The following is a 23,700-nucleotide window of genomic DNA, read 5'->3' on the forward strand; positions in this document are numbered from 1 at the left end:
TTTAAACTTTTTTCAATTTTACCCCCGTGGGATATATATTCTACCCACACACATTTGGAACTCTCCTGGGGTACCCTCACACATATTATTCCCTCATTTAGTGGATATTTTCACAAAAAAAGTGAAATTTTCAAAAATCCAGAAAATTGGCTGAAAACGACTAAATATCAAGGACACATTGGGCGAATCGCTCTGGAACTGAAATCGGAACGCCCACTGACATTTGCCTATCTGAAAGTCTGATAAACGCCGGAAAAATGACTGAGTCCAAAAAAAAATTTTTTTAAACTTTTTTCAATTTTACCCCCGTGGGATATATATTCTACCCACACACATTTGGAACTCTCCTGGGGTACCCTCACACATATTATTCCCTCATTTAGTGGATATTTTCACAAAAAAGTGAAATTTTCAAAAGTCCAGAAAATTGGCTGAAAACGACTAAATATCAAGGACTCTTTGGGCGAATCGCTCTGGAACTAAAATTGGAACGCTCACTGACATTTGCACTATCTGAAAGTCTGATAAACGCCGGAAAAATGACTGAGTCCAAAAAAAATTTTTTTTAAACTTTTTTCAATTTTACCCCCGTGGGATATATATTCTACCCACACACATTTGGAACTCTCCTGGGGTACCCTCACACATATTATTCCCTCATTTAGTGGATATTTTCACAAAAAAGTGAAATTTTCAAAAATCCAGAAAATTGGCTGAAAACGACTAAATATCAAGGACTCATCGGGCGAATCGCTCTGGAACTGAAATCGGAATGCTCACTGACATTTCCCCTATCTGAAAGTCTGATAAAAGCCGGAAAAATGACTAAGTCCAAAAAAAAATTTTTTTAAACTTTTTTCAATTTTACCCCCGTGGGATATATATTCTACCCACACACATTTGGAACTCTCCTGGGGTACCCTCACACATATTATTCCCTCATTTAGTGGATATTTTCACAAAAAAAGTGAAATTTTCAAAAATCCAGAAAATTGGCTGAAAACGACTAAATATCAAGGACTCATCGGGCGAATCGCTCTGGAACTGAAATCAGAATGCTCACTGACATTTGCCCTATTTGAAAGTCTGATAAACGCCAGAAAAATGACTAAGTCCAAAAAAAATTTTTTTTAAACTTTTTTCAATTTTACCCCCGTGGGATATATATTCTACCCACACACATTTGGAACTCTCCTGGGGTACCCTCACACATATTATTCCCTCATTTAGTGGATATTTTCACAAAAAAAGTGAAATTTTCAAAAATCCAGAAAATTGGCTGAAAACGACTAAATATCAAGGACACATTGGGCGAATCGCTCTGGAACTAAAATCGGAACGCCCACTGACATTTGCCTATCTGAAAGTCTGATAAACGCCGGAAAAATGACTGAGTCCAAAAAAAAATTTTTTTAAACTTTTTTCAATTTTACCCCCGTGGGATATATATTCTACCCACACACATTTGGAACTCTCCTGGGGTACCCTCACACATATTATTCCCTCATTTAGTGGATATTTTCACAAAAAAGTGAAATTTTCAAAAGTCCAGAAAATTGGCTGAAAACGACTAAATATCAAGGACTCTTTGGGCGAATCGCTCTGGAAATAAAATTGGAACGCTCACTGACATTTGCACTATCTGAAAGTCTGATAAACGCCGGAAAAATGACTGAGTCCAAAAAAAAATTTTTTTAAACTTTTTTCAATTTTACCCCCGTGGGATATACATTCTACCCACACACATTTGGAACTCTCCTGGGGTACCCTCACACATATTATTCCCTCATTTAGTGGATATTTTCACAAAAAAGTGAAATTTTCAAAAATCCAGAAAATTGGCTTAAAACGACTAAATATCAAGGACTCATTGGGCGAATCGCTCTGGAACTGAAATCGGAATGCTCACTGACATTTCCCCTATCTGAAAGTCTGATAAAAGCCGGAAAAATGACTAAGTCCAAAAAAAAATTTTTTTAAACTTTTTTCAATTTTACCCCCGTGGGATATATATTCTACCCACACACATTTGGAACTCTCCTGGGGTACCCTCACACATATTATTCCCTCATTTAGTGGATATTTTCACAAAAAAAGTGAAATTTTCAAAAATCCAGAAAATTGGCTGAAAACGACTAAATATCAAGGACACATTGGGCGAATCGCTCTGGAACTGAAATCGGAACGCCCACTGACATTTGCCTATCTGAAAGTCTGATAAACGCTGGAAAAATGACTGAGTCCAAAAAAAAATTTTTTTAAACTTTTTTCAATTTTACCCCCGTGGGATATATATTCTACCCACACACATTTGGAACTCTCCTGGGGTACCCTCACACATATTATTCCCTCATTTAGTGGATATTTTCACAAAAAAGTGAAATTTTCAAAAGTCCAGAAAATTGGCTGAAAACGACTAAATATCAAGGACTCTTTGGGCGAATCGCTCTGGAACTAAAATTGGAACGCTCACTGACATTTGCACTATCTGAAAGTCTGATAAACGCCGGAAAAATGACTGAGTCCAAAAAAAATTTTTTTTAAACTTTTTTCAATTTTACCCCCGTGGGATATATATTCTACCCACACACATTTGGAACTCTCCTGGGGTACCCTCACACATATTATTCCCTCATTTAGTGGATATTTTCACAAAAAAGTGAAATTTTCAAAAATCCAGAAAATTGGCTGAAAACGACTAAATATCAAGGACTCATCGGGCGAATCGCTCTGGAACTGAAATCGGAATGCTCACTGACATTTCCCCTATCTGAAAGTCTGATAAAAGCCGGAAAAATGACTAAGTCCAAAAAAAAATTTTTTTAAACTTTTTTCAATTTTACCCCCGTGGGATATATATTCTACCCACACACATTTGGAACTCTCCTGGGGTACCCTCACACATATTATTCCCTCATTTAGTGGATATTTTCACAAAAAAAGTGAAATTTTCAAAAATCCAGAAAATTGGCTGAAAACGACTAAATATCAAGGACACATTGGGCGAATCGCTCTGGAACTGAAATCGGAACGCCCACTGACATTTGCCTATCTGAAAGTCTGATAAACGCCGGAAAAATGACTGAGTCCAAAAAAAAATTTTTTTAAACTTTTTTCAATTTTACCCCCGTGGGATATATATTCTACCCACACACATTTGGAACTCTCCTGGGGTACCCTCACACATATTATTCCCTCATTTAGTGCATATTTTCACAAAAAAGTGAAATTTTCAAAAGTCCAGAAAATTGGCTGAAAACGACTAAATATCAAGGACTCTTTGGGCGAATCGCTCTGGAACTAAAATTGGAACGCTCACTGACATTTGCACTATCTGAAAGTCTGATAAACGCCGGAAAAATGACTGAGTCCAAAAAAAATTTTTTTTAAACTTTTTTCAATTTTACCCCCGTGGGATATATATTCTACCCACACACATTTGGAACTCTCCTGGGGTACCCTCACACATATTATTCCCTCATTTAGTGGATATTTTCACAAAAAAGTGAAATTTTCAAAAATCCAGAAAATTGGCTGAAAACGACTAAATATCAAGGACTCATCGGGCGAATCGCTCTGGAACTGAAATCGGAATGCTCACTGACATTTCCCGTATCTGAAAGTCTGATAAAAGCCGGAAAAATGACTAAGTCCAAAAAAAAATTTTTTTAAACTTTTTTCAATTTTACCCCCGTGGGATATATATTCTACCCACACACATTTGGAACTCTCCTGGGGTACCCTCACACATATTATTCCCTCATTTAGTGGATATTTTCACAAAAAAAGTGAAATTTTCAAAAATCCAGAAAATTGGCTGAAAACGACTAAATATCAAGGACACATTGGGCGAATCGCTCTGGAACTGAAATCGGAACGCCCACTGACATTTGCCTATCTGAAAGTCTGATAAACGCCGGAAAAATGACTGAGTCCAAAAAAAAATTTTTTTAAACTTTTTTCAATTTTACCCCCGTGGGATATATATTCTACCCACACACATTTGGAACTCTCCTGGGGTACCCTCACACATATTATTCCCTCATTTAGTGGATATTTTCACAAAAAAGTGAAATTTTCAAAAGTCCAGAAAATTGGCTGAAAACGACTAAATATCAAGGACTCTTTGGGCGAATCGCTCTGGAACTAAAATTGGAACGCTCACTGACATTTGCACTATCTGAAAGTCTGATAAACGCCGGAAAAATGACTGAGTCCAAAAAAAATTTTTTTTAAACTTTTTTCAATTTTACCCCCGTGGGATATATATTCTACCCACACACATTTGGAACTCTCCTGGGGTACCCTCACACATATTATTCCCTCATTTAGTGGATATTTTCACAAAAAAGTGAAATTTTCAAAAATCCAGAAAATTGGCTGAAAACGACTAAATATCAAGGACTCATCGGGCGAATCGCTCTGGAACTGAAATCGGAATGCTCACTGACATTTCCCCTATCTGAAAGTCTGATAAAAGCCGGAAAAATGACTAAGTCCAAAAAAAAATTTTTTTAAACTTTTTTCAATTTTACCCCCGTGGGATATATATTCTACCCACACACATTTGGAACTCTCCTGGGGTACCCTCACACATATTATTCCCTCATTTAGTGGATATTTTCACAAAAAAAGTGAAATTTTCAAAAATCCAGAAAATTGGCTGAAAACGACTAAATATCAAGGACACATTGGGCGAATCGCTCTGGAACTGAAATCGGAACGCCCACTGACATTTGCCTATCTGAAAGTCTGATAAACGCCGGAAAAATGACTGAGTCCAAAAAAAAATTTTTTTAAACTTTTTTCAATTTTACCCCCGTGGGATATATATTCTACCCACACACATTTGGAACTCTCCTGGGGTACCCTCACACATATTATTCCCTCATTTAGTGCATATTTTCACAAAAAAGTGAAATTTTCAAAAGTCCAGAAAATTGGCTGAAAACGACTAAATATCAAGGACTCTTTGGGCGAATCGCTCTGGAACTAAAATTGGAACGCTCACTGACATTTGCACTATCTGAAAGTCTGATAAACGCCGGAAAAATGACTGAGTCCAAAAAAAATTTTTTTTAAACTTTTTTCAATTTTACCCCCGTGGGATATATATTCTACCCACACACATTTGGAACTCTCCTGGGGTACCCTCACACATATTATTCCCTCATTTAGTGGATATTTTCACAAAAAAGTGAAATTTTCAAAAATCCAGAAAATTGGCTGAAAACGACTAAATATCAAGGACTCATCGGGCGAATCGCTCTGGAACTGAAATCGGAATGCTCACTGACATTTCCCGTATCTGAAAGTCTGATAAAAGCCGGAAAAATGACTAAGTCCAAAAAAAAATTTTTTTAAACTTTTTTCAATTTTACCCCCGTGGGATATATATTCTACCCACACACATTTGGAACTCTCCTGGGGTACCCTCACACATATTATTCCCTCATTTAGTGGATATTTTCACAAAAAAAGTGAAATTTTCAAAAATCCAGAAAATTGGCTGAAAACGACTAAATATCAAGGACACATTGGGCGAATCGCTCTGGAACTGAAATCGGAACGCCCACTGACATTTGCCTATCTGAAAGTCTGATAAACGCCGGAAAAATGACTGAGTCCAAAAAAAAATTTTTTTAAACTTTTTTCAATTTTACCCCCGTGGGATATATATTCTACCCACACACATTTGGAACTCTCCTGGGGTACCCTCACACATATTATTCCCTCATTTAGTGGATATTTTCACAAAAAAGTGAAATTTTCAAAAGTCCAGAAAATTGGCTGAAAACGACTAAATATCAAGGACTCTTTGGGCGAATCGCTCTGGAACTAAAATTGGAACGCTCACTGACATTTGCACTATCTGAAAGTCTGATAAACGCCGGAAAAATGACTGAGTCCAAAAAAAATTTTTTTTAAACTTTTTTCAATTTTACCCCCGTGGGATATATATTCTACCCACACACATTTGGAACTCTCCTTGGGTACCCTCACACACATTATTCCCTCATTTAGTGGATATTTTCACAAAAAAAAAGTGAAATTTTCAAAAATCCAGAAAATTGGCTGAAAACGACTAAATATCAAGGACTCATTGGGCGAATCGCTCTGGAACTGAAATCGGAATGCCCACTGACATTTGCCTATCTGAAAGTCTGATAAACGCCGGAAAAATGACTGAGTCCAAAAAAAAATTTTTTTAAACTTTTTTGAATTTTACCCCCGTGGGATATATATTCTACCCACACACATTTGGAACTCTCCTGGGGTACCCTCACACATATTATTCCCTCATTTAGTGGATATTTTCACAAAAAAGTGAAATTTTCAAAAATCCAGAAAATTGGCTGAAAACGACTAAATATCAAGGACTCATTGGGCGAATCGCTCTGGAACTGAAATCGGAACGCCCACTGACATTTGCCTATCTGAAAGTCTGATAAACGCCGGAAAAAATGACTGAGTCCAAAAAAAAATTTTTTTTAACTTTTTTCAATTTTACCCCCGTGGGATATATATTCTACCCACACACATTTGGAACTCTCCTGGGGTACCCTCACACATATTATTCCCTCATTTAGTGGATATTTTCACAAAAAAGTGAAATTTTCAAAAATCCAGAAAATTGGCTGAAAACGACTAAATATCAAGGACTCATCGGGTGAATCGCTCTGGAACTGAAATCGGAACACTCACTGACATTTCCACTATTTGAAAGTCTGATAAACGCCGGAAAAATGACTAAGTCCAAAAAAAAAAATTTTTCAACTTTTTTCAATTTTACCCCCGTGGAATATATATTCTACCCACCCACATTTATAACTCTCCTGGGGTACCCTCACACATATTATTCCCTCATTTAGTGGATATTTTCACAAAAAAGTGAAATTTTCAAAAATCCAGAAAATTGGCTGAAAACGACTAAATATCAAGGACTCATCAGGCGAATCGCTCTGGAACTGAAATCAGAATGCTCACTGACATTTGCCCTATCTGAAAGTCTGATAAACGCCAGAAAAATGACTAAGTCCAAAAAAAAATTTTTTTAAACTTTTTTCAATTTTACCCCCGTGGGATATATATTCTACCCACACACATTTGGAACTCTCCTGGGGTACCCTCACACATATTATTCCCTCATTTAGTGGATATTTTCACAAAAAAGTGAAATTTTCAAAAATCCAGAAAATTGGCTGAAAACGACTAAATATCAAGGACTCATTGGGCGAATCGCTCTGGAACTGAAATCGGAACGCCCACTGACATTTGCCTATCTGAAAGTCTGATAAACGCCGGAAAAAATGACTGAGTCCAAAAAAAAAATTTTTTCACCTTTTTTCAATTTTACCCCCGTGGGATATATATTCTACCCACACACATTTGGAACTCTCCTGGGGTACCCTCACACATATTATTCCCTCATTTAGTGGATATTTTCACAAAAAAGTGAAATTTTCAAAAATCCAGAAAATTGGCTGAAAACGACTAAATATCAAGGACTCATCGGGCGAATCGCTCTGGAACTGAAATCAGAATGCTCACTGACATTTGCCCTATCTGAAAGTCTGATAAACGCCAGAAAAATGACTAAGTCCAAAAAAAAATTTTTTTAAACTTTTTTCAATTTTACCCCCGTGGGATATATATTCTACCCACACACATTTGGAACTCTCCTGGGGTACCCTCACACATATTATTCCCTCATTTACTGGATATTTTCACAAAAAAGTGAAATTTTCAAAAATCCAGAAAATTGGCTGAACACGACTAAATATCAAGGACTCATCAGGCGAATCGCTCTGGAACTGAAATCAGAACGCTCACTGACATTTCCCCTATATGAAAGTCTGATAAAAGCCGGAAAAATGACTAAGTCCAAAAAAAAAATTTTTTCACCTTTTTTCAATTTTACCCCCGTGGGATATATATTCTACCCACACACATTTGGAACTCTCCTGGGGTACCCTCACACATATTATTCCCTCATTTAGTGGATATTTTCACAAAAAAGTGAAATTTTCAAAAATCCAGAAAATTGGCTGAAAACGACTAAATATCAAGGACTCATCGGGTGAATCGCTCTGGAACTGAAATCGGAACACTCACTGACATTTCCACTATTTGAAAGTCTGATAAACGCCGGAAAAATGACTAAGTCCAAAAAAAAAAATTTTTCAACTTTTTTCAATTTTACCCCCGTGGAATATATATTCTACCCACCCACATTTATAACTCTCCTGGGGTACCCTCACACATATTATTCCCTCATTTAGTGGATATTTTCACAAAAAAGTGAAATTTTCAAAAATCCAGAAAATTGGCTGAAAACGACTAAATATCAAGGACTCATCGGGCGAATCGCTCTGGAACTGAAATCAGAATGCTCACTGACATTTGCCCTATCTGAAAGTCTGATAAACGCCAGAAAAATGACTAAGTCCAAAAAAAAATTTTTTTAAACTTTTTCAATTTTACCCCCGTGGGATATATATTCTACCCACACACATTTGGAACTCTCCTGGGGTACCCTCACACACATTATTCCCTCATTTAGTGGATATTTTCACAAAAAAAGTGAAATTTTCAAAAATCCAGAAAATTGGCTGAAAACGACTAAATATCAAGGACTCATTGGGCGAATCGCTCTGGAACTGAAATCGGAATGCCCACTGACATTTGCCTATCTGAAAGTCTGATAAACGCCGGAAAAATGACTGAGTCCAAAAAAAAATTTTTTTAAACTTTTTTCAATTTTACCCCCGTGGGATATATATTCTACCCACACACATTTGGAACTCTCCTGGGGTACCCTCACACATATTATTCCCTCATTTAGTGGATATTTTCACAAAAAAGTGAAATTTTCAAAAATCCAGAACATTGGCTGAAAACGACTAAATATCAAGGACTCATCGGGCGAATCGCTCTGGAACTGAAATCAGAATGCTCACTGACATTTGCCCTATCTGAAAGTCTGATAAACGCCAGAAAAATGACTAAGTCCAAAAAAAAATTTTTTTAAACTTTTTTCAATTTTACCCCCGTGGGATATATATTCTACCCACACACATTTGGAACTCTCCTGGGGTACCCTCACACATATTATTCCCTCATTTAGTGGATATTTTCACAAAAAAGTGAAATTTTCAAAAGTCCAGAAAATTGGCTGAAAACGACTAAATATCAAGGACTCATCGGGTGAATCGCTCTGGAACTGAAATCGGAACACTCACTGACATTTCCACTATTTGAAAGTCTGGTAAACGCCGGAAAAATGACTAAGTCCAAAAAAAAAAATTTTTCAACTTTTTTCAATTTTACCCCCGTGGAATATATGTTCTACCCACCCACATTTATAACTCTCCTGGGGTACCCTCACACATATTATTCCCTCATTTAGTGGATATTTTCACAAAAAAAGTGAAATTTTCAAAAATCCAGAAAATTGGCTGAAAACGACTAAATATCAAGGACACATTGGGCGAATCGCTCTGGAACTGAAATCGGAACGCCCACTGACATTTGCCTATCTGAAAGTCTGATAAACGCCGGAAAAATGACTGAGTCCAAAAAAAAATTTTTTTAAACTTTTTTCAATTTTACCCCCGTGGGATATATATTCTACCCACACACATTTGGAACTCTCCTGGGGTACCCTCACACATATTATTCCCTCATTTAGTGGATATTTTCACAAAAAAGTGAAATTTTCAAAAGTCCAGAAAATTGGCTGAAAACGACTAAATATCAAGGACTCATCGGGCGAATCGCTCTGGAACTGAAATCAGAATGCTCACTGACATTTGCCCTATCTGAAAGTCTGATAAACGCCAGAAAAATGACTAAGTCCAAAAAAAAATTTTTTTAAACTTTTTTCAATTTTACCCCCGTGGGATATATATTCTACCCACACACATTTGGAACTCTCCTGGGGTACCCTCACACACATTATTCCCTCATTTAGTGGATATTTTCACAAAAAAAGTGAAATTTTCAAAAATCCAGAAAATTGGCGGAAAACGACTAAATATCAAGGACTCATTGGGCGAATCGCTCTGGAACTGAAATCGGAATGCCCACTGACATTTGCCTATCTGAAAGTCTGATAAACGCCGGAAAAATGACTGAGTCCCAAAAAAAAATTTTTTAAACTTTTTTCAATTTTACCCCCGTGGGATATATATTCTACCCACACACATTTGGAACTCTCCTGGGGTACCCTCACACATATTATTCCCTCATTTAGTGGATATTTTCACAAAAAAGTGAAATTTTCAAAAATCCAGAAAATTGGCTGAAAACGACTAAATATCAAGGACTCATCGGGCGAATCGCTCTGGAACTGAAATCAGAATGCTCACTGACATTTGCCCTATCTGAAAGTCTGATAAACGCCAGAAAAATGACTAAGTCCAAAAAAAAATTTTTTTAAACTTTTTTTAATTTTACCCCCGTGGGATATATATTCTACCCACACACATTTGGAACTCTCCTGGGGTACCCTCACATATTATTCCCTCATTTACTGGATATTTTCACAAAAAAGTGAAATTTTCAAAAATCCAGAAAATTGGCTGAAAACGACTAAATATCAAGGACTCATCAGGCGAATCGCTCTGGAACTGAAATCAGAACGCTCACTAACATTTCCCCTATATGAAAGTCTGATAAAAGCCGGAAAAATGACTAAGTCCCAAAAAAAAATGTTTTCACCTTTTTTCAATTTTACCCCCGTGGGATATATATTCTACCCACACACATTTGGAACTCTCCTGGGGTACCCTCACACATATTATTCCCTCATTTAGTGGATATTTTCACAAAAAAGTGAAATTTTCAAAAATCCAGAAAATTGGCTGAAAACGACTAAATATCAAGGACTCATTGGGCGAATCGCTCTGGAACTGAAATCGGAACGCCCACTGACATTTGCCTATCTGAAAGTCTGATAAACGCCGGAAAAAATGACTGAGTCCAAAAAAAAATTTTTTTTAACTTTTTTCAATTTTACCCCCGTGGGATATATATTCTACCCACACACATTTGGAACTCTCCTGGGGTACCCTCACACATATTATTCCCTCATTTAGTGGATATTTTCACAAAAAAAGTGTAATTTTCAAAAGTCCAGAAAATTGGCTGAAAACGACTAAATATCAAGGACTCATCGGGTGAATCGCTCTGGAACTGAAATCGGAACACTCACTGACATTTCCACTATTTGAAAGTCTGGTAAACGCCGGAAAAATGACTAAGTCCAAAAAAAAAAATTTTTCAACTTTTTTCAATTTTACCCCCGTGGAATATATATTCTACCCACCCACATTTATAACTCTCCTGGGGTACCCTCACACATATTATTCCCTCATTTAGTGGATATTTTCACAAAAAAGTGAAATTTTCAAAAATCCAGAAAATTGGCTGAAAACGACTAAATATCAAGGACTCATCGGGCGAATCGCTCTGGAACTGAAATCAGAATGCTCACTGACATTTGCCCTATCTGAAAGTCTGATAAACGCCAGAAAAATGACTAAGTCCAAAAAAAATTTTTTTTAAACTTTTTTCAATTTTACCCCCGTGGGATATATATTCTACCCACACACATTTGGAACTCTCCTGGGGTACCCTCACACATATTATTCCCTCATTTACTGGATATTTTCACAAAAAAGTGAAATTTTCAAAAATCCAGAAAATTGGCTGAACACGACTAAATATCAAGGACTCATCAGGCGAATCGCTCTGGAACTGAAATCAGAATGCTCACTGACATTTCCCCTATATGAAAGTCTGATAAAAGCCGGAAAAATGACTAAGTCCAAAAAAAAAATTTTTTCACCTTTTTTCAATTTTACCCCCGTGGGATATATATTCTACCCACACACATTTGGAACTCTCCTGGGGTACCCTCACACATATTATTCCCTCATTTAGTGGATATTTTCACAAAAAAGTGAAATTTTCAAAAATCCAGAAAATTGGCTGAAAATGACTAAATATCAAGGACTCATTGGGCGAATCGCTCTGGAACTGAAATCGGAACGCCCACTGACATTTGCCTATCTGAAAGTCTGATAAACGCCGGAAAAAATGACTGAGTCCAAAAAAAAATTTTTTTTAACTTTTTTCAATTTTACCCCCGTGGGATATATATTCTACCCACACACATTTGGAACTCTCCTGGGGTACCCTCACACATATTATTCCCTCATTTAGTGGATATTTTCACAAAAAAGTGAAATTTTCAAAAATCCAGAAAATTGGCTGAAAACGACTAAATATCAAGGACTCATCGGGCGAATCGCTCTGGAACTGAAATCAGAATGCTCACTGACATTTGCCCTATCTGAAAGTCTGATAAACGCCAGAAAAATGACTAAGTCCAAAAAAAAATTTTTTTTAACTTTTTTCAATTTTACCCCCGTGGGATATATATTCTACCCACACACATTTGGAACTCTCCTGGGGTACCCTCACACACATTATTCCCTCATTTAGTGGATATTTTCACAAAAAAAGTGAAATTTTCAAAAATCCAGAAAATTGGCTGAAAACGACTAAATATCAAGGACTCATTGGGCGAATCGCTCTGGAACTGAAATCGGAATGCCCACTGACATTTGCCTATCTGAAAGTCTGATAAACGCCGGAAAAATGACTGAGTCCAAAAAAAAATTTTTTTAAACTTTTTTTAATTTTACCCCCGTGGGATATATATTCTACCCACACACATTTGGAACTCTCCTGGGGTACCCTCACACATATTATTCCCTCATTTACTGGATATTTTCACAAAAAAGTGAAATTTTCAAAAATCCAGAAAATTGGCTGAAAACGACTAAATATCAAGGACTCATCAGGCGAATCGCTCTGGAACTGAAATCAGAACGCTCACTAACATTTCCCCTATATGAAAGTCTGATAAAAGCCGGAAAAATGACTAAGTCCCAAAAAAAAATTTTTTCACCTTTTTTCAATTTTACCCCCGTGGGATATATATTCTACCCACACACATTTGGAACTCTCCTGGGGTACCCTCACACATATTATTCCCTCATTTAGTGGATATTTTCACAAAAAAGTGAAATTTTCAAAAATCCAGAAAATTGGCTGAAAACGACTAAATATCAAGGACTCATTGGGCGAATCGCTCTGGAACTGAAATCGGAACGCCCACTGACATTTGCCTATCTGAAAGTCTGATAAACGCCGGAAAAAATGACTGAGTCCAAAAAAAAATTTTTTTTAACTTTTTTCAATTTTACCCCCGTGGGATATATATTCTACCCACACACATTTGGAACTCTCCTGGGGTACCCTCACACATATTTTTCCCTCATTTAGTGAATATTTTCACAAAAAAGTGAAATTTTCAAAAATCCAGAACATTGGCTGAAAACGACTAAATATCAAGGACTCTTTGGGCGAATCGCTCTGGTACTAAAATCGGAACGCTCACTGACATTTGCACTATCTGAAAGTCTGATAAACGCCAGAAAAATGACTGAGTCCAAAAAAAATTTTTTTCAACTTTTTTCAATTTTACCCCCGTGGGATATATATTCTACCCACACACATTTGGAACTCTCCTGGGGTACCCTCACACATATTATTCCCTCATTTAGTGGATATTTTCACAAAAAAGTGAAATTTTCAAAAATCCAGAAAATTGGCTGAAAACGACTAAATATCAAGGACTCATCGGGCGAATCGCTCTGGAACTGAAATCAGAATGCTCACTGACATTTGCCCTATCTGAAAGTCTGATAAACGCCAGAAAAATGACTAAGTCCAAAAAAAAATTTTTTTAAACTTTTTTCAATTTTACCCCCGTGGGATATATATTCTACCCACACACATTTGGAACTCTCCTGGGGTACCCTCACACACATTATTCCCTCATTTAGTGGATATTTTCACAAAAAAAGTGAAATTTTCAAAAATCCAGAAAATTGGCTGAAAACGAATAAATATCAAGGAATCATTGGGTGAATCGCTCTGGAACTGAAATCGGAATGCTCACTGACATTTGCCCTATCTGAAAGTCTGATAAACGCCGGAAAAATGACTAAGTCCCCCCAAAAAATTTTTTTCAACTTTTTTCAATTTTACCCCCGTGGGATATATATTCTACCCACACACATTTGGAACTCTCCTGGGGTACCCTCACACATTTTATTCCCTCATTTATTGGATATTTTCACAAAAAAGTGAAATTTTCAAAAATCCAGAAAATTGGCTGAAAACGACTAAATATCAACGACTCATCGGGCGAATCGCTCTGGAACTGAAATCAGAATGCTCACTGACATTTGCCCTATCTGAAAGTCTGATAAACGCCAGAAAAATGACTAAGTCCAAAAAAAATTTTTTTTAAACTTTTTTCAATTTTACCCCGTGGGATATATATTCTACCCACACACATTTGGAACTCTCCTGGGGTACCCTCACACATATTATTCCCTCATTTAGTGGATATTTTTACAAAAAAAGTGAAATTTTCAAAAATCCAGAAAATTGGCTGAAAACGACTAAATATCAAGGACTCATTGGGCGAATCACTCTGGAACTGAAATCGGAACGCCCACTGACATTTGCCTATCTGAAAGTCTGATAAACGCCGGAAAAATGACTGAGTCCAAAAAAAAATTTTTTTAAACTTTTTTCAATTTTACCCCCGTGGGATATATATATTCTACCCACACACATTTGGAACTCTCCTGGGGTACCCTCACACATATTATTCCCTCATTTAGTGGATATTTTCACAAAAAAGTGAAATTTTCAAAAATCCAGAAAATTGGCTGAAAACGACTAAATATCAAGGACTCATCGGGCGAATCGCTCTGGAACTGAAATCGGAACGCTCACTGACATTTTCACTGTCTGAAAGTCTGATAAACGCCGGAAAAATGACTAAGTCCAAAAAAAAATTTTTTTCAACTTTTTTCAATTTTACCCCCGTGGGATATATTTTCTACCCACACACATTTGGAACTCTCCTGGGGTACCCTCACACATATTATTCCCTCATTTAGTGGATATTTTCACAAAAAAGTTAAAAGTTTCAAAAATCCAGAAAATTGGCTGAAAACGAATAAATATCAAGGACTCATTGGGTGAATCAGTCTGGAACTGAAATCGGAATGCTCACTGACATTTGCCTATCTGAAAGTCTGATAAACGCCGGAAAAATGACTGAGTCCAAAAAAAAATTTTTTTAAACTTTTTTTAATTTTACCCCCGTGGGATATATATTCTACCCACACACATTTGGAACTCTCCTGGGGTACCCTCACACATATTATTCCCTCATTTACTGGATATTTTCACAAAAAAGTGAAATTTTCAAAAATCCAGAAAATTGGCTGAAAACGACTAAATATCAAGGACTCATCAGGCGAATCGCTCTGGAACTGAAATCAGAACGCTCACTAACATTTCCCCTATATGAAAGTCTGATAAAAGCCGGAAAAATGACTAAGTCCCAAAAAAAAATTTTTTCACCTTTTTTCAATTTTACCCCCGTGGGATATATATTCTACCCACACACATTTGGAACTCTCCTGGGGTACCCTCACACATATTATTCCCTCATTTAGTGGATATTTTCACAAAAAAGTGAAATTTTCAAAAATCCAGAAAATTGGCTGAAAACGACTAAATATCAAGGACTCATTGGGCGAATCGCTCTGGAACTGAAATCGGAACGCCCACTGACATTTGCCTATCTGAAAGTCTGATAAACGCCGGAAAAAATGACTGAGTCCAAAAAAAAATTTTTTTTAACTTTTTTCAATTTTACCCCCGTGGGATATATATTCTACCCACACACATTTGGAACTCTCCTGGGGTACCCTCACACATATTTTTCCCTCATTTAGTGAATATTTTCACAAAAAAGTGAAATTTTCAAAAATCCAGAACATTGGCTGAAAACGACTAAATATCAAGGACTCTTTGGGCGAATCGCTCTGGTACTAAAATCGGAACGCTCACTGACATTTGCACTATCTGAAAGTCTGATAAACGCCAGAAAAATGACTGAGTCCAAAAAAAATTTTTTTCAACTTTTTTCAATTTTACCCCCGTGGGATATATATTCTACCCACACACATTTGGAACTCTCCTGGGGTACCCTCACACATATTATTCCCTCATTTAGTGGATATTTTCACAAAAAAGTGAAATTTTCAAAAATCCAGAAAATTGGCTGAAAACGACTAAATATCAAGGACTCATCGGGCGAATCGCTCTGGAACTGAAATCAGAATGCTCACTGACATTTGCCCTATCTGAAAGTCTGATAAACGCCAGAAAAATGACTAAGTCCAAAAAAAAATTTTTTTAAACTTTTTTCAATTTTACCCCCGTGGGATATATATTCTACCCACACACATTTGGAACTCTCCTGGGGTACCCTCACACACATTATTCCCTCATTTAGTGGATATTTTCACAAAAAAAGTGAAATTTTCAAAAATCCAGAAAATTGGCTGAAAACGACTAAATATCAAGGACTCATTGGGCGAATCGCTCTGGAACTGAAATCGGAATGCCCACTGACATTTGCCTAACTGAAAGTCTGATAAACGCCGGAAAAATGACTGAGTCCAAAAAAAAATTTTTTTAAACTTTTTTCAATTTTACCCCCGTGGGATATATATTCTACCCACACACATTTGGAACTCTCCTGGGGTACCCTCACACATATTATTCCCTCATTTACTGGATATTTTCACAAAAAAGTGAAATTTTCAAAAATCCAGAAAATTGGCTGAAAACGACTAAATATCAAGGACTCATCAGGCGAATCGCTCTGGAACTGAAATCAGAACGCTCACTGACATTTCCCCTATATGAAAGTCTGATAAAAGCCAGAAAAATGACTAAGTCCAAAAAAAAATTTTTTTCACCTTTTTTCAATTTTACCCCCGTGGGATATATATTCTACCCACACACATTTGGAACTCTCCTGGGGTACCCTCACACATATTATTCCCTCATTTAGTGGATATTTTCACAAAAAAGTGAAATTTTCAAAAATCCAGAAAATTGGCTGAAAACGACTAAACATCAAGGACTCTTTGGGCGAATCGCTCTGAAACTAAAATCGGAACACTCACTGACATTTGCACTATCTGAAAGTCTGATAAACGCCGGAAAAATGACTGAGTCCAAAAAAAAATTTTTTTAAACTTTTTTCAATTTTACCCCCGTGGGATATATATTCTACCCACACACATTTGGAACTCTCCTGGGGTACCCTCACACATATTATTCCCTCATTCAGTGGATATTTTCACAAAAAAGTGAAATTTTCAAAAATCCAGAAAATTGGCTGAAAACGAATAAATATCAAGGAATCATTGGGTGAATCGCTCTGGAACTGAAATCGGAATGCTCACTGACATTTGCCCTATCTGAAAGTCTGATAAACGCCGGAAAAATGACTAAGTCCCCCCAAAAAATTTTTTTCAACTTTTTTCAATTTTACCCCCGTGGGATATATATTCTACCCACACACATTTGGAACTCTCCTGGGGTACCCTCACACATATTATTCCCTCATTTATTGGATATTTTCACAAAAAAGTGAAATTTTCAAAAATCCAGAAAATTGGCTGAAAACGACTAAATATCAACGACTCATCGGGCGAATCGCTCTGGAACTGAAATCAGAATGCTCACTGACATTTGCCCTATCTGAAAGTCTGATAAACGCCAGAAAAATGACTAAGTCCAAAAAAAATTTTTTTTAAACTTTTTTCAATTTTACCCCGTGGGATATATATTCTACCCACACACATTTGGAACTCTCCTGGGGTACCCTCACACATATTATTCCCTCATTTAGTGGATATTTTTACAAAAAAAGTGAAATTTTCAAAAATCCAGAAAATTGGCTGAAAACGACTAAATATCAAGGACTCATTGGGCGAATCACTCTGGAACTGAAATCGGAACGCCCACTGACATTTGCCTATCTGAAAGTCTGATAAACGCCGGAAAAATGACTGAGTCCAAAAAAAAATTTTTTTAAACTTTTTTCAATTTTACCCCCGTGGGATATATATATTCTACCCACACACATTTGGAACTCTCCTGGGGTACCCTCACACATATTATTCCCTCATTTAGTGGATATTTTCACAAAAAAGTGAAATTTTCAAAAATCCAGAAAATTGGCTGAAAACGACTAAATATCAAGGACTCATCGGGCGAATCGCTCTGGAACTGAAATCGGAACGCTCACTGACATTTTCACTGTCTGAAAGTCTGATAAACGCCGGAAAAATGACTAAGTCCAAAAAAAAATTTTTTTCAACTTTTTTCAATTTTACCCCCGTGGGATATATTTTCTACCCACACACATTTGGAACTCTCCTGGGGTACCCTCACACATATTATTCCCTCATTTAGTGGATATTTTCACAAAAAAGTTAAAAGTTTCAAAAATCTAGAAAATTGGCTGAAAACGAATAAATATCAAGGACTCATTGGGTGAATCGGTCTGGAACTGAAATCGGAATGCTCACTGACATTTGCCCTATCTGAAAGTCTGATCAACGCCGGAAAAATGACTAAGTCCCAAAAAAAAATTTTTTTCAACTTTTTTGAATTTTACCCCCGTGGGATATATATTCTACCCACACACATTTGGAACTCTCTGGGGTACCCTCACACTTATTATTCCCTCATTTAGTGGATATTTTCACAAAAAAGTGAAATTTTCAAAAATCCAGAAAATTGGCTGAAAACGACTAAATATCAAGGACTCATTGGGCGAATCGCTCTGGAACTGAAATCGGAACACTCACTGACATTTCCACTATCTGAAAGTCTGATAAACGCCGGAAAAATGACTAAGTCCAAAAAAAAAAATTTTTCAACTTTTTTCAATTTTACCCCCGTGGAATATATATTCTACCCAGAAACATTTATAACTCTCCTGGGGTACCCTCACACATATTATTCCCTCATTTAGTGGATATTTTCACAAAAAAGTGAAATTTTCAAAAATCCAGAAAATTGGCTGAAAACGACTAAATATCAAGGACTCATCGGGCGAATCGCTCTGGAACTGAAATCAGCATGCTCACTGACATTTGCCCTATCTGAAAGTCTGATAAACGCCAGAAAAATGACTAAGTCCAAAAAAAAATTGTTTAAAACTTTTTTCAATTTTACCCCCGTGTGATATATATTCTACCCACACACATTTGGAACTCTCCTGGGGTACCCTCACACATATTATTCCCTCATTTAGTGGATATTTTCACAAAAAAGTGAAATTTTCAAAAATCCAGAAAATTGGCTGAAAACGACTAAATATCAAGGACTCATTGGGCGAATGGCTCTGGAACTGAAATAGGAACACTCACTGACATTTTCACTGTCTGAAAGTCTGATAAACGCCGGAAAAATGACTAAGTCCCAAAAAAAAATTTTTTTCAACTTTTTTCAATTTTACCCCCGTGGGATATATATATTCTACCCACACACATTTGGAACTCTCCTGGGGTACCCTCACACATATTATTCCCTCATTTAGTGGATATTTTTACAAAAAAAGTGAAATTTTCAAAAATCCAGAAAATTGGCTGAAAACGACTAAATATCAAGGACTCATTGGGCGAATCACTCTGGAACTGAAATCGGAACGCCCACTGACATTTGCCTATCTGAAAGTCTGATAAACGCCGGAAAAATGACTGAGTCCAAAAAAAAATTTTTTTAAACTTTTTTCAATTTTACCCCCGTGGGATATATATATTCTACCCACACACATTTGGAACTCTCCTGGGGTACCCTCACACATATTATTCCCTCATTTAGTGGATATTTTCACAAAAAAGTGAAATTTTCAAAAATCCAGAAAATTGGCTGAAAACGACTAAATATCAAGGACTCATTGGGCGAATGGCTCTGGAACTGAAATAGGAACACTCACTGACATTTTCACTGTCTGAAAGTCTGATAAACGCCGGAAAAATGACTAAGTCCCAAAAAAAATTTTTTTTCAACTTTTTTGAATTTTACCCCCGTGGGATATATATTCTACCCACACACATTTGGAACTCTCCTGGGGTACCCTCACACATATTATTCCCTCATTCAGTGGATATTTTCACAAAAAAGTGAAATTTTCAAAAATCCAGAAAATTGGCTGAAAACGAATAAATATCAAGGAATCATTGGGTGAATCGCTCTGGAACTGAAATCGGAATGCTCACTGACATTTGCCCTATCTGAAAGTCTGATAAACGCCAGAAAAATGACTAAGTCCAAAAAAAATTTTTTTTAAACTTTTTTCAATTTTACCCCGTGGGATATATATTCTACCCACACACATTTGGAACTCTCCTGGGGTACCCTCACACATATTTTTCCCTCATTTAGTGAATATTTTCACAAAAAAGTGAAATTTTCAAAAATCCAGAACATTGGCTGAAAACGACTAAATATCAAGGACTCTTTGGGCGAATCGCTCTGGTACTAAAATCGGAACGCTCACTGACATTTGCACTATCTGAAAGTCTGATAAACGCCAGAAAAATGACTGAGTCCAAAAAAAATTTTTTTCAACTTTTTTCAATTTTACCCCCGTGGGATATATATTCTACCCACACACATTTGGAACTCTCCTGGGGTACCCTCACACATATTATTCCCTCATTTAGTGGATATTTTCACAAAAAAGTGAAATTTTCAAAAATCCAGAAAATTGGCTGAAAACGACTAAATATCAAGGACTCATCGGGCGAATCGCTCTGGAACTGAAATCAGAATGCTCACTGACATTTGCCCTATCTGAAAGTCTGATAAACGCCAGAAAAATGACTAAGTCCAAAAAAAAATTTTTTTAAACTTTTTTCAATTTTACCCCCGTGGGATATATATTCTACCCACACACATTTGGAACTCTCCTGGGGTACCCTCACACACATTATTCCCTCATTTAGTGGATATTTTCACAAAAAAAGTGAAATTTTCAAAAATCCAGAAAATTGGCTGAAAACGACTAAATATCAAGGACTCATTGGGCGAATCGCTCTGGAACTGAAATCGGAATGCCCACTGACATTTGCCTAACTGAAAGTCTGATAAACGCCGGAAAAATGACTGAGTCCAAAAAAAAATTTTTTTAAACTTTTTTCAATTTTACCCCCGTGGGATATATATTCTACCCACACACATTTGGAACTCTCCTGGGGTACCCTCACACATATTATTCCCTCATTTACTGGATATTTTCACAAAAAAGTGAAATTTTCAAAAATCCAGAAAATTGGCTGAAAACGACTAAATATCAAGGACTCATCAGGCGAATCGCTCTGGAACTGAAATCAGAACGCTCACTGACATTTCCCCTATATGAAAGTCTGATAAAAGCCAGAAAAATGACTAAGTCCAAAAAAAAATTTTTTTCACCTTTTTTCAATTTTACCCCCGTGGGATATATATTCTACCCACACACATTTGGAACTCTCCTGGGGTACCCTCACACATATTATTCCCTCATTCAGTGGATATTTTCACAAAAAAGTGAAATTTTCAAAAATCCAGAAAATTGGCTGAAAACGAATAAATATCAAGGAATCATTGGGTGAATCGCTCTGGAACTAAAATCGGAACACTCACTGACATTTGCCCTATCTGAAAGTCTGATAAACGCCGGAAAAATGACTAAGTCCCCCCAAAAAATTTTTTTCAACTTTTTTCAATTTTACCCCCGTGGGATATATATTCTACCCACACACATTTGGAACTCTCCTGGGGTACCCTCACACATATTATTCCCTCATTTATTGGATATTTTCACAAAAAAGTGAAATTTTCAAAAATCCAGAAAATTGGCTGAAAACGACTAAATATCAACGACTCATCGGGCGAATCGCTCTGGAACTGAAATCAGAATGCTCACTGACATTTGCCCTATCTGAAAGTCTGATAAACGCCAGAAAAATGACTAAGTCCAAAAAAAATTTTTTTTAAACTTTTTTCAATTTTACCCCGTGGGATATATATTCTACCCACACACATTTGGAACTCTCCTGGGGTACCCTCACACATATTATTCCCTCATTTAGTGGATATTTTTACAAAAAAAGTGAAATTTTCAAAAATCCAGAAAATTGGCTGAAAACGACTAAATATCAAGGACTCATTGGGCGAATCACTCTGGAACTGAAATCGGAACGCCCACTGACATTTGCCTATCTGAAAGTCTGATAAACGCCGGAAAAATGACTGAGTCCAAAAAAAAATTTTTTTAAACTTTTTTCAATTTTACCCCCGTGGGATATATATATTCTACCCACACACATTTGGAACTCTCCTGGGGTACCCTCACACATATTATTCCCTCATTTAGTGGATATTTTCACAAAAAAGTGAAATTTTCAAAAATCCAGAAAATTGGCTGAAAACGACTAAATATCAAGGACTCATCGGGCGAATCGCTCTGGAACTGAAATCGGAACGCTCACTGACATTTTCACTGTCTGAAAGTCTGATAAACGCCGGAAAAATGACTAAGTCCAAAAAAAAATTTTTTTCAACTTTTTTCAATTTTACCCCCGTGGGATATATTTTCTACCCACACACATTTGGAACTCTCCTGGGGTACCCTCACACATATTATTCCCTCATTTAGTGGATATTTTCACAAAAAAGTTAAAAGTTTCAAAAATCCAGAAAATTGGCTGAAAACGAATAAATATCAAGGACTCATTGGGTGAATCGGTCTGGAACTGAAATCGGAATGCTCACTGACATTTGCCCTATCTGAAAGTCTGATCAACGCCGGAAAAATGACTAAGTCCCAAAAAAAAATTTTTTTCAACTTTTTTGAATTTTACCCCCGTGGGATATATATTCTACCCACACACATTTGGAACTCTCTGGGGTACCCTCACACTTATTATTCCCTCATTTAGTGGATATTTTCACAAAAAAGTGAAATTTTCAAAAATCCAGAAAATTGGCTGAAAACGACTAAATATCAAGGACTCATTGGGCGAATCGCTCTGGAACTGAAATCGGAACACTCACTGACATTTCCACTATCTGAAAGTCTGATAAACGCCGGAAAAATGACTAAGTCCAAAAAAAAAAATTTTTCAACTTTTTTCAATTTTACCCCCGTGGAATATATATTCTACCCAGAAACATTTATAACTCTCCTGGGGTACCCTCACACATATTATTCCCTCATTTAGTGGATATTTTCACAAAAAAGTGAAATTTTCAAAAATCCAGAAAATTGGCTGAAAACGACTAAATATCAAGGACTCATCGGGCGAATCGCTCTGGAACTGAAATCAGCATGCTCACTGACATTTGCCCTATCTGAAAGTCTGATAAACGCCAGAAAAATGACTAAGTCCAAAAAAAAATTGTTTAAAACTTTTTTCAATTTTACCCCCGTGTGATATATATTCTACCCACACACATTTGGAACTCTCCTGGGGTACCCTCACACATATTATTCCCTCATTTAGTGGATATTTTCACAAAAAAGTGAAATTTTCAAAAATCCAGAAAATTGGCTGAAAACGACTAAATATCAAGGGCTCATTGGGCGAATGGCTCTGGAACTGAAATAGGAACACTCACTGACATTTTCACTGTCTGAAAGTCTGATAAACGCCGGAAAAATGACTAAGTCCCAAAAAAAAATTT

Source organism: Phyllobates terribilis, unplaced genomic scaffold (assembly GCF_046119375.1).
Source record: "Phyllobates terribilis strain yellow unplaced genomic scaffold, ASM4611937v1 Scaffold_8__6_contigs__length_399053987, whole genome shotgun sequence".
NCBI lineage: Eukaryota > Metazoa > Chordata > Amphibia > Anura > Dendrobatidae > Phyllobates > Phyllobates terribilis.